The sequence below is a fragment of the Bos grunniens genome, chromosome X (assembly GCF_055505025.1).
Source record: "Bos grunniens cultivar Pamir isolate PY7600 chromosome X, Bosgru_T2T1.0, whole genome shotgun sequence".
Classification (NCBI taxonomy): domain Eukaryota; kingdom Metazoa; phylum Chordata; class Mammalia; order Artiodactyla; family Bovidae; genus Bos; species Bos grunniens.
The window spans coordinates 116,273,493-116,286,931 of NC_141194.1; the positions used below are offsets into that span (position 1 = coordinate 116,273,493).

The 13,439-nt window shown below is 45.4% G+C and overlaps 1 long non-coding RNA gene across 1 annotated transcript in view; it reads right to left on the reverse strand.

The window, feature by feature from the left end:
- Positions 1-4,549: 4,549 nt before the first annotated feature.
- Positions 4,550-13,439, reverse strand: part of LOC147341234 (uncharacterized) — a 325,857-nt gene continuing 316,967 nt past the window's right edge. Inside the window, exon 3 of the long non-coding RNA XR_015158278.1 lies at positions 4,550-4,964. This is a non-coding gene — a long non-coding RNA (uncharacterized LOC147341234). The remainder of the gene's footprint in view (positions 4,965-13,439) is intronic.

The following is a 13,439-nucleotide window of genomic DNA, read 5'->3' on the forward strand; positions in this document are numbered from 1 at the left end:
GTAACACCATACCACTCCTCCTTGCCCTTGAAATCAAGTGTTAAGCAGGGTTATCCATCTTCAGTGCAGACTCCTGACCCAATCCAGACCTCTACTCTCTGGCTAACTGGGGACCCGAGGGTCTGTTCCCCAACCTCTCGGGACCCCATATCCCTCCCATCTCCAGTGCCCGCCTCTTCTCTTCGTTCCCTCCCTTCCATCAGAAAATTCACACACACACACAAATATCATCTTTTTACCATTTGATGTTTATTGTAATTGCAGCCATCACTTGATGATGTTAGTGTGAGAGTCTTTTCTTGGTTGGCCATTTCTAACAAAGCAGACCTCTGGAGACCCAGTTCTAAACTGTCTGACCTTTTCGATTCAGTTACTGGCTGCCCAGGTTGGACTGCTCCAGGGTCTCTTATTCTGGGGCGGCTGGGCTTATCTTCTCTTTGGATTCTGCCTCCTTCTTTGATTCCGCCTCATACGTTGGGACCTTTTACGGCTTTGATTCAGTTTCTTACGTGCACAGGAACGGAAAAAACAGTTTGGTGTTCTTGTTTTCTTCACCTTCTTCGACTGAGTGGCATATGATCGGATTTTCTTTCTCAAGGTTCCTTGTAGAGGTCTTCTGACCCTCATGGTCATTTTTCGGGCCTGGAAAGACACGACAAGGGTATGAGTTTTTAGGAAAGGAAAAAGGGGCGTTGGAAGGGAGATTTCATGAAAAAGGGATGTGGGCCAATGAGGGCTTTTGTGCCAGGCAAGGGCTGTGTAGAGGTTTTGGGCAGCAAAGTCAATGGAGAACATGGGCAGCTCAGTTGGAATCATCTTACTTTCACACTGCCTCTGTACCTCCGTTGACAAAGGGTCTTCTTTTTTCCGTTCATCCTGGAAGCAAACCGCATTGGAACTCTTCTGGACTGCCGTGGCTTCCTGGTTACCTTAGTCATGATGATGCCAAGAAGTGGCCTAACCTAGAACCTCTGCCTCTGAGCTCCCTATTTATACCCTTTCAGGACAATGAGGAGCCACACCCTTCAATCTGATTGGTCAGTGAGGCACCACTCCAGCCAATAGCATCTTGGGGGGCTTAGACATCACAATGTACCACTGTGCCCATCAACATGGGCGAGTGGATGCTGAGGGAGGCCATTCTATAACTTTTCCACTGCTGACACCTCTGTGTGTCTGATTCTGGGGAGTGGTGATTCAGGGGCACGGTGTTTCTCCTCATGAGCTTCAAACTTCCTTTCAGTTCCCTTTATCCTTTGACTTATATGTGCCACTTCAACACTCCTGCCTCCTTCATCCCTCTATAAGGATCTGCCAAACCCTTTCTGTCCCACTTCAGCCTTTCAGAGTAATCACTTCATCTCTAGACCACCTTCTGCCTCTTGGGGGTTCCTGAGGGCCTTAAGGAACTTAAGAGCAAGCACTTGAGGTGGAAAAAGCTAATAAAGAACACGTTGGGTGTTTTATCTACTGCGATGAGCTTTAACGACCCCCAGACTTGGTGAATGCTCAGTCTGTTGCCCAAAGTTTAATACACAGTCTACATAAGATTACACATCAGAACAAAGACAGTTTTAAATGTCTCCTCCACTAAATTTTTTTGGGATACTTCAACTCTCATATTGAGCAAGGAAACTCAACTTGCCCCATCTACCGGAAATACATTCCTGTTTATTATTATTATTATTATTATTTTTTTTTTTTTAAGGAAGGTGCTCAAAGTCAAAAGTCAGTTCACCAGTGTACGACTGAGTCTTGACTAAATCATTTCCCCAGTTATCCCTCCTTGCCAGTTATCAGTAGGTAGGGCCCATTGCAGTGCTGACCAATAGCTGAGCAGGACAAGTACCTATAGGTAGCTCAGTGATAGTTGGCTGCTTGTGGGTGGGGCCAGTGAGGCACGGACCAATGGCTGAGCTACTCCTGTTGCCTAGTAACAGGATGCAGAGTAATAAGGCACAGCAATGGCTACCTGCGAAGGGCTGTGCTCTGTTACATAAGGACACTTTGGGTCCAGTGTGCTGGAATCTTTGTGATTGACTCATTTCCAACCTCAGATTTTGATTTCACATAATTATTCAACTTTTGCATATCATACTTTTCATTATATTCCCAGGCATACCTGTCACCAGTGCTGTCATCTCTATGCCCCTCCAACAGCTGCCACTTGATCACATGCTCAGCATATCGTGTAAGTAGTTCAAAGCCAACCAGAATGTGAAGTCCAGCCCACCCTGAAAACTACTTTGACAAACCTTAAATTCACAGGGATTCTTATTCTCTTTACAGTGTAACAGAGCAGGATGAGCACAGCCCTTAACAGGTAGCCAATGGTGTGCTTCATTTCAACCCACCCTGCCCCTAGGCAACAGGTGTTGCTCAAACATTGCTTGGTGCCTCAGAGGGCCACATTCACAAGCAGCCAACTGTCAATGAGTGACCCTTAGTTGTCCTGCTTAGCTGATGGTCAGCACCACAGTGGGCCCTGCCCACAGGTTATTTACTATCAATGAGGGGGCCATTGCGAATGTGATTAAGTCCAGGCTGGTGTGCTGGTCATCAGGAGGAGACAGAGATAAGAGGCAGATTCAGGCCTTCTTCTGGAGGCCCTGGAGCTCACGCAGACTTGGGCCAGTGGGTGAGCTGGAGGGCCCAGGGAATACACTGGGGACTAAATGTTGTAGCACTCCATAGCCCTCACTAAGGCCATCAGCTGACTCAAGGATAAGAAAGCTGTTGTACATATACACAATGGAATATTACTCATCCATTAAAAAGAATCCGTTTGAATCAGTTCTAATGAGGTGGATGAACCTGGAGCCTATTATACAGAGTGAAGGAAGTCAGAAAGAAAAACACCAATACACTACACTAACACGTGTACATGGAATTGAGAAAGATGGCAATGATGACCCTATATGCGAGAAAGCAAAAGAGACACAGATGTATAGAACAGTCTTTTGGACTCCGTGGGAGAAGGCGAGGGCAGGGTGATTTGAGAGAATAGCATTGAAACATGTATATTATTATATGTGAAACAGATCACCAGTGCAGGTTTGATGCATGAGACTAGGTGCTCAGGGCTGGTGCACTGGGATGACCCTGAGGGATGGGATGGGGAGGGAGGTGCGAGGGGAGGTTCAGGATGTGGACCCCATGGACACCCATGGCTGATTCATGTCAATGTATGGCAAAAACCACTACGATATTGTAACGTAATTGGCCTCAAATCAAAATAAATGAATTTAGAAAAAAAGAACTGAAAAAAAGCAAAGAATAAAGAAAGGACAGCACAGCCAGGGGGTCTTTCACTTTGATTGATTTTAAATCACATTCAGTGACTGACTGGGAATCATCAATGGGGTCTCCCAGGAGGTAGAGTGCCAGAAAGATTTAATTAGGGAGCTGCAGTCCAGATCAAAGATAACATATCACTGAGTTAAAATTTGAACTCAACTCTTTTGATGCCCACGGCGAAACTCTGTGTTTTAGTTGTTTCTCAAAAGTTTTGTGAAGGCACGCAGGATACTTATGGTCAGAGACTGCCTTATGTATCTCCATATTTGATTGACTATTCCTTGGACCTTTTAAAACATTTCAAAATGAAGGGTAACACCAAATTAAATATTTCATACTCTTTCTTTTAAACCTTGAGAAACTTGTAGAATTTGGACTAACAAAAGACTTTATTGGGCAAGAATGTTTTTCGACTGTAGTTATTTGGAAATCCTAGGCTATGGTGATAATTACAAGACCAGCTTTTCCTCAGTCTTATGTTAGTACTTATGGAAAAATTCTCTGTACAGACTTCCATGACCGTCCAGTGGTTAGGACTCCGTGCTTTCACTAGAAGGGCACGGGTTCAATCGCTGTTCAGGGAACCATGCTTCCACAAGCGGCATAGGGCCGCCCGAAAAAAAAAAAAAAAATTCTCTGTGGGTGGTGATCCTGTTTGTAATTTGCACTGGGATTGGACCACCACCACTGCTCTTCCTTTGGGAATACACTGCTCCCTAATTTTCCTTAGCAGAAAGGTGTCCTAATCATTATTTGGTTTGTTCCCTCCAAACATTATTTTACTCCCTGGGTGTGGAATTTGTGGGTTTTAGATGTATCAGCACTTTGTGCCTTCTGAGCACCTTTAGCTGACAGCATAGGCGAGTGATGCAACAGTCCCTTTTATGAGGTAGGTGGCCAGGAGGTGATTTCTGCCCACCTGTCTCAGGGGGAGTTTCACACTCACCACCCCCATGTGACAACCTCTTCCTCTCTGGGTCTGGCAATCTAGACCCTAATGTCATTCCACACCCCACACAAAGGCAGTAACACCATACCACTCCTCCTTGCCCTTGAAATCAAGTGTTAAGCAGGGTTATCCATCTTCAGTGCAGACTCCTGACCCAATCCAGACCTCTACTCTCTGGCTAACTGGGGACCCGAGGGTCTGTTCCCCAACCTCTCGGGACCCCATATCCCTCCCATCTCCAGTGCCCGCCTCTTCTCTTCGTTCCCTCCCTTCCATCAGAAAATTCACACACACACACAAATATCATCTTTTTACCATTTGATGTTTATTGTAATTGCAGCCATCACTTGATGATGTTAGTGTGAGAGTCTTTTCTTGGTTGGCCATTTCTAACAAAGCAGACCTCTGGAGACCCAGTTCTAAACTGTCTGACCTTTTCGATTCAGTTACTGGCTGCCCAGGTTGGACTGCTCCAGGGTCTCTTATTCTGGGGCGGCTGGGCTTATCTTCTCTTTGGATTCTGCCTCCTTCTTTGATTCCGCCTCATACGTTGGGACCTTTTACGGCTTTGATTCAGTTTCTTACGTGCACAGGAACGGAAAAAACAGTTTGGTGTTCTTGTTTTCTTCACCTTCTTCGACTGAGTGGCATATGATCGGATTTTCTTTCTCAAGGTTCCTTGTAGAGGTCTTCTGACCCTCATGGTCATTTTTCGGGCCTGGAAAGACACGACAAGGGTATGAGTTTTTAGGAAAGGAAAAAGGGGCGTTGGAAGGGAGATTTCATGAAAAAGGGATGTGGGCCAATGAGGGCTTTTGTGCCAGGCAAGGGCTGTGTAGAGGTTTTGGGCAGCAAAGTCAATGGAGAACATGGGCAGCTCAGTTGGAATCATCTTACTTTCACACTGCCTCTGTACCTCCGTTGACAAAGGGTCTTCTTTTTTCCGTTCATCCTGGAAGCAAACCGCATTGGAACTCTTCTGGACTGCCGTGGCTTCCTGGTTACCTTAGTCATGATGATGCCAAGAAGTGGCCTAACCTAGAACCTCTGCCTCTGAGCTCCCTATTTATACCCTTTCAGGACAATGAGGAGCCACACCCTTCAATCTGATTGGTCAGTGAGGCACCACCCCAGCCAATAGCATCTTGGGGGGCTTAGACATCACAATGTACCACTGTGCCCATCAACATGGGCGAGTGGATGCTGAGGGAGGCCATTCTATAACTTTTCCACTGCTGACACCTCTGTGTGTCTGATTCTGGGGAGTGGTGATTCAGGGGCACGGTGTTTCTCCTCATGAGCTTCAAACTTCCTTTCAGTTCCCTTTATCCTTTGACTTATATGTGCCACTTCAACACTCCTGCCTCCTTCATCCCTCTATAAGGATCTGCCAAACCCTTTCTGTCCCACTTCAGCCTTTCAGAGTAATCACTTCATCTCTAGACCACCTTCTGCCTCTTGGGGGTTCCTGAGGGCCTTAAGGAACTTAAGAGCAAGCACTTGAGGTGGAAAAAGCTAATAAAGAACACGTTGGGTGTTTTATCTACTGCGATGAGCTTTAACGACCCCCAGACTTGGTGAATGCTCAGTCTGTTGCCCAAAGTTTAATACACAGTCTACATAAGATTACACATCAGAACAAAGACAGTTTTAAATGTCTCCTCCACTAAATTTTTTTGGGATACTTCAACTCTCATATTGAGCAAGGAAACTCAACTTGCCCCATCTACCGGAAATACATTCCTGTTTATTATTATTATTATTATTTTTTTTTTTTAAGGAAGGTGCTCAAAGTCAAAAGTCAGTTCACCAGTGTACGACTGAGTCTTGACTAAATCATTTCCCCAGTTATCCCTCCTTGACAGTTATCAGTAGGTAGGGCCCATTGCAGTGCTGACCAATAGCTGAGCAGGACAAGTACCTATAGGTAGCTCAGTGATAGTTGGCTGCTTGTGGGTGGGGCCAGTGAGGCACGGACCAATGGCTGAGCTACTCCTGTTGCCTAGTAACAGGATGCAGAGTAATAAGGCACAGCAATGGCTACCTGCGAAGGGCTGTGCTCTGTTACATAAGGACACTTTGGGTCCAGTGTGCTGGAATCTTTGTGATTGACTCATTTCCAACCTCAGATTTTGATTTCACATAATTATTTAACTTTTGCATATCATACTTTTCATTATATTCCCAGGCATACCTGTCACCAGTGCTGTCATCTCTATGCCCCTCCAACAGCTGCCACTTGATCACATGCTCAGCATATCGTGTAAGTAGTTCAAAGCCAACCAGAATGTGAAGTCCAGCCCACACTGAAAACTATTTTGACAAACCTTAAATTCACAGGGATTCTTATTCTCTTGACAGTGTAATAGAGCAGGATGAGCACAGCCCTTAACAGGTAGCCAATGGTGTGCTTCATTTCAACCCACCCTGCCCCTAGGCAACAGGTGTTGCTCAAACATTGCTTGGTGCCTCAGAGGGCCACATTCACAAGCAGCCAACTGTCAATGAGTGACCCTTAGTTGTCCTGCTTAGCTGATGGTCAGCACCACAGTGGGCCCTGCCCACAGGTCACTTACTATCAATGAGGGGGCCACTGCGAATGTGATTAAGTCCAGGGTGGTGTGCTGGTCATCAGGAGGAGACAGAGATAAGAGGCAGATTCAGGCCTTCTTCTGGAGGCCCTGGAGCTCACGCAGACTTGGGCCAGTGGGTGAGCTGGAGGGCCCAGGGAATACACTGGGGACTAAATGTTGTAGCACTCCATAGCCCTCACTAAGGCCATCAGCTGACTCAAGGATAAGAAAGCTGTTGTACATATACACAATGGAATATTACTCATCCATTAAAAAGTATCCGTTTGAATCAGTTCTAATGAGGTGGATGAACCTGGAGCCTATTATACAGAGTGAAGGAAGTCAGAAAGAAAAACACCAATACACTACACTAACACGTATACATGGAATTGAGAAAGATGGCAATGATGACCCTATATGCGAGAAAGCAAAAGAGACACAGATGTATAGAACAGTCTTTTGGACTCCGTGGGAGAAGGCGAGGGCAGGGTGATTTGAGAGAATAGCATTGAAACATGTATATTATTATATGTGAAACAGATCACCAGTGCAGGTTTGATGCATGAGACTAGGTGCTCAGGGCTGGTGCACTGGGATGACCCTGAGGGATGGGATGGGGAGGGAGGTGCGAGGGGAGGTTCAGGATGTGGACCCCATGGACACCCATGGCTAATTCATGTCAATGTATGGCAAAAACCACTACGATATTGTAACGTAATTGGCCTCAAATCAAAATAAATGAATTTAGAAAAAAAGAACTGAAAAAAAGCAAAGAATAAAGAAAGGACAGCACAGCCAGGGGGTCTTTCACTATGATTGATTTTAAATCACATTCAGTGACTGACTGGGAATCATCAATGGGGTCTCCCAGGAGGTAGAGTGCCACAAAGATTTAATTAGGGAGCTGCAGTCCAGATCAAAGATAACATATCACTGAGTTAAAATTTGAACTCAACTCTTTTGATGCCCATGGCGAAACTCTGTGTTTTAGTTGTTTCTCAAAAGTTTTGTGAAGGCACGCAGGATACTTATGGTCAGAGACTGCCTTATGTATCTCCATATTTGATTGACTATTCCTTGGACCTTTTAAAACATTTCAAAATGAAGGGTAACACCAAATTAAATATTTCATACTCTTTCTTTTAAACCGTGAGAAACTTGTAGAATTTGGACTAACAAAAGACTTTATTGGGGAAGAATGTTTTTCGACTGTAGTTATTTGGAAATCCTAGGCTATGGTGATAATTACAAGACCAGCTTTTACTCAGTCTTATGTTAGTACTTATGGAAAAATTCTCTGTACAGACTTCCATGACCGTCCAGTGGTTAGGACTCCGTGCTTTCACTAGAAGGGCACGGGTTCAATCGCTGTTCAGGGAACCATGCTTCCACAAGCGGCATAGGGCCGCCCGAAAAAAAAAAAAAAATTCTCTGTGGGTGGTGATCCTGTTTGTAATTTGCACTGGGATTGGACCACCACCACTGCTCTTCCTTTGGGAATACACTGCTCCCTAATTTTCCTTAGCAGAAAGGTGTCCTAATCATTATTTGGTTTGTTCCCTCCAAACATTATTTTACTCCCTGGGTGTGGAATTTGTGGGTTTTAGATGTATCAGCACTTTGTGCCTTCTGAGCACCTTTAGCTGACAGCATAGGCGAGTGATGCAACAGTCCCTTTTATGAGGTAGGTGGCCAGGAGGTGATTTCTGCCCACCTGTCTCAGGGGGAGTTTCACACTCACCACCCCCATGTGACAACCTCTTCCTCTCTGGGTCTGGCAATCTAGACACTAATGTCATTCCACACCCCACACAAAGGCAGTAACACCATACCACTCCTCCTTGCCCTTGAAATCAAGTGTTAAACAGGGTTATCCATCTTCAGTGCAGACTCCTGACCCAATCCAGACCTCTACTCTCTGTCTAACTGGGGACCGGAGGGTCTGTTCCCCAACCTCTCGGGACCCCATATCTCTCCCATCTCCAGTGCCCGCCTCTTCTCTTCGTTCCCTCCCTTCCATCAGAAAATTCACACACACACACACAAATATCATCTTTTTACCATTTGATGTTTATTGTAATTGCAGCCATCACTTGATGATGTTAGTGTGAGAGTCTTTTCTTGGTTGGCCATTTCTAACAAAGCAGACCTCTGGAGACCCAGTTCTAAACTGTCTGACCTTTTCGATTCAGTTACTGGCTGCCCAGGTTGGACTGCTCCAGGGTCTCTTATTCTGGGGCGGCTGGGCTTATCTTCTCTTTGGATTCTGCCTCCTTCTTTGATTCCGCCTCATACGTTGGGACCTTTTACGGCTTTGATTCAGTTTCTTACGTGCACAGGAACGGAAAAAACAGTTTGGTGTTCTTGTTTTCTTCACCTTCTTCGACTGAGTGGCATATGATCGGATTTTCTTTCTCAAGGTTCCTTGTAGAGGTCTTCTGACCCTCATGGTCATTTTTCGTGCCTGGAAAGACACGACAAGGGTATGAGTTTTTAGGAAAGAAAAAAGCGGCGTTGGAAAGGAGATTTCATGAAAAAGGGATGTGGGCCAATGAGGGCTTTGTGCCAGGCAAGGGCTGTGTAGAGGTTTTGGGCAGCAAAGTCAATGGAGAACATGGGCAGCTCAGTTGGAATCATCTTACTTTCACACTGCCTCTGTACCTCCGTTGACAAAGGGTCTTCTTTTTTCCGTTCATCCTGGAAGCAAACCGCATTGGAACTCTTCTGGACTGCCGTGGCTTCCTGGTTACCTTAGTCATGATGATGCCAAGAAGTGGCCTAACCTAGAACCTCTGCCTCTGAGCTCCCTATTTATACCCTTTCAGGACAATGAGGAGCCACACCCTTCAATCTGATTGGTCAGTGAGGCACCACCCCAGCCAATAGCATCTTGGGGGGCTTAGACATCACAATGTACCACTGTGCCCATCAACATGGGCGAGTGGATGCTGAGGGAGGCCATTCTATAACTTTTCCACTGCTGACACCTCTGTGTGTCTGATTCTGGGGAGTGGTGATTCAGGGGCACGGTGTTTCTCCTCATGAGCTTCAAACTTCCTTTCAGTTCCCTTTATCCTTTGACTTATATGTGCCACTTCAACACTCCTGCCTCCTTCATCCCTCTATAAAGATCTGCCAAACCCTTTCTGTCCCACTTCAGCCTTTCAGAGTAATCGCTTCATCTCTAGACCACCTTCTGCCTCTTGGGGGTTCCTGAGGGCCTTAAGGAACTTAAGAGCAAGCACTTGAGGTGGAAAAAGCTAATAAAGAACACGTTGGGTGTTTTATCTACTGCGATGAGCTTTAACGACCCCCAGACTTGGTGAATGCTCAGTCTGTTGCCCAAAGTTTAATACACAGTCTACATAAGATTACACATCAGAACAAAGACAGTTTTAAATGTCTCCTCCACTAAATTTTTTTGGGATACTTCAACTCTCATATTGAGCAAGGAAACTCAACTTGCCCCATCTACCGGAAATATATTCCTGTTTATTATTATTATTATTATTTTTTTTTTAAGGAAGGTGCTCAAAGTCAAAAGTCAGTTCACCAGTGTACGACGGAGTCTTGACTAAATCATTTCCCCAGTTATCCCTCCTTGACAGTTATCAGTAGGTAGGGCCCATTGCAGTGCTGACCAATAGCTGAGCAGGACAAGTACCTATAGGTAGCTCAGTGATAGTTGGCTGCTTGTGGGTGGGGCCAGTGAGGCACGGACCAATGGCTGAGCTACTCCTGTTGCCTAGTAACAGGATGCAGAGTAATAAGGCACAGCAATGGCTACCTGCGAAGGGCTGTGCTCTGTTACATAAGGACACTTTGGGTCCAGTGTGCTGGAATCTTTGTGATTGACTCATTTCCAACCTCAGATTTTGATTTCACATAATTATTCAACTTTTGCATATCATACTTTTCATTATATTCCCAGGCATACCTGTAACCAGTGCTGTCATCTCTATGCCCCTCCAACAGCTGCCACTTGATCACATGCTCAGCATATCGTGTAAGTAGTTCAAAGCCAACCAGAATGTGAAGTCCAGCCCACCCTGAAAACTACTTTGACAAACCTTAAATTCACAGGGATTCTTATTCTCTTTACAGTGTAACAGAGCAGGATGAGTACAGCCCTTAACAGGTAGCCAATGGTGTGCTTCATTTCAACCCACCCCGCCCCTAGGCAACAGGTGTTGCTCAAACATTGCTTGGTGCCTCAGAGGGCCACATTCACAAGCAGCCAACTGTCAATGAGTGACCCTTAGTTGTCCTGCTTAGCTGATGGTCAGCACCACAGTGGGCCCTGCCCACAGGTCACTTACTATCAATGAGGGGGCCACTGCGAATGTGATTAAGTCCAGGGTGGTGTGCTGGTCATCAGGAGGAGACAGAGATAAGAGGCAGATTCAGGCCTTCTTCTGGAGGCCCTGGAGCTCACGCAGACTTGGGCCAGTGGGTGAGCTGGAGGGCCCAGGGAATACACTGGGGACTAAATGTTGTAGCACTCCATAGCCCTCACTAAGGCCATCAGCTGACTCAAGGATAAGAAAGCTCTTGTACATATACACAATGGAATATTACTCAGCCATTAAAAAGAATCCGTTTGAATCAGTTCTAATGAGGTGGATGAACCTGGAGCCTATTATACAGAGTGAAGGAAGTCAGAAAGAAAAACACCAATACACTACACTAACACGTATACATGGAATTGAGAAAGATGGCAATGATGACCCTATATGCGAGAAAGCAAAAGAGACACAGATGTATAGAACAGTCTTTTGGACTCCGTGGGAGAAGGCGAGGGCAGGGTGATTTGAGAGAATAGCATTGAAACATGTATATTATTATATGTGAAACAGATCACCAGTGCAGGTTTGATGCATGAGACTAGGTGCTCAGGGCTGGTGCACTGGGATGACCCTGAGGGATGGGATGGGGAGGGAGGTGCGAGGGGAGGTTCAGGATGTGGACCCCATGGACACCCATGGCTAATTCATGTCAATGTATGGCAAAAACCACTACGATATTGTAACGTAATTGGCCTCAAATCAAAATAAATGAATTTAGAAAAAAAGAACTGAAAAAAAGCAAAGAATAAAGAAAGGACAGCACAGCCAGGGGGTCTTTCACTATGATTGATTTTAAATCACATTCAGTGACTGACTGGGAATCATCAATGGGGTCTCCCAGGAGGTAGAGTGCCACAAAGATTTAATTAGGGAGCTGCAGTCCAGATCAAAGATAACATATCACTGAGTTAAAATTTGAACTCAACTCTTTTGATGCCCATGGCGAAACTCTGTGTTTTAGTTGTTTCTCAAAAGTTTTGTGAAGGCACGCAGGATACTTATGGTCAGAGACTGCCTTATGTATCTCCATATTTGATTGACTATTCCTTGGACCTTTTAAAACATTTCAAAATGAAGGGTAACACCAAATTAAATATTTCATACTCTTTCTTTTAAACCGTGAGAAACTTGTAGAATTTGGACTAACAAAAGACTTTATTGGGGAAGAATGTTTTTCGACTGTAGTTATTTGGAAATCCTAGGCTATGGTGATAATTACAAGACCAGCTTTTACTCAGTCTTATGTTAGTACTTATGGAAAAATTCTCTGTACAGACTTCCATGACCGTCCAGTGGTTAGGACTCCGTGCTTTCACTAGAAGGGCACGGGTTCAATCGCTGTTCAGGGAACCATGCTTCCACAAGCGGCATAGGGCCGCCCGAAAAAAAAAAAAAAATTCTCTGTGGGTGGTGATCCTGTTTGTAATTTGCACTGGGATTGGACCACCACCACTGCTCTTCCTTTGGGAATACACTGCTCCCTAATTTTCCTTAGCAGAAAGGTGTCCTAATCATTATTTGGTTTGTTCCCTCCAAACATTATTTTACTCCCTGGGTGTGGAATTTGTGGGTTTTAGATGTATCAGCACTTTGTGCCTTCTGAGCACCTTTAGCTGACAGCATAGGCGAGTGATGCAACAGTCCCTTTTATGAGGTAGGTGGCCAGGAGGTGATTTCTGCCCACCTGTCTCAGGGGGAGTTTCACACTCACCACCCCCATGTGACAACCTCTTCCTCTCTGGGTCTGGCAATCTAGACACTAATGTCATTCCACACCCCACACAAAGGCAGTAACACCATACCACTCCTCCTTGCCCTTGAAATCAAGTGTTAAACAGGGTTATCCATCTTCAGTGCAGACTCCTGACCCAATCCAGACCTCTACTCTCTGTCTAACTGGGGACCGGAGGGTCTGTTCCCCAACCTCTCGGGACCCCATATCTCTCCCATCTCCAGTGCCCGCCTCTTCTCTTCGTTCCCTCCCTTCCATCAGAAAATTCACACACACACACACAAATATCATCTTTTTACCATTTGATGTTTATTGTAATTGCAGCCATCACTTGATGATGTTAGTGTGAGAGTCTTTTCTTGGTTGGCCATTTCTAACAAAGCAGACCTCTGGAGACCCAGTTCTAAACTGTCTGACCTTTTCGATTCAGTTACTGGCTGCCCAGGTTGGACTGCTCCAGGGTCTCTTATTCTGGGGCGGCTGGGCTTATCTTCTCTTTGGATTCTGCCTCCTTCTTTGATTCCGCCTCATACGTTGGGACC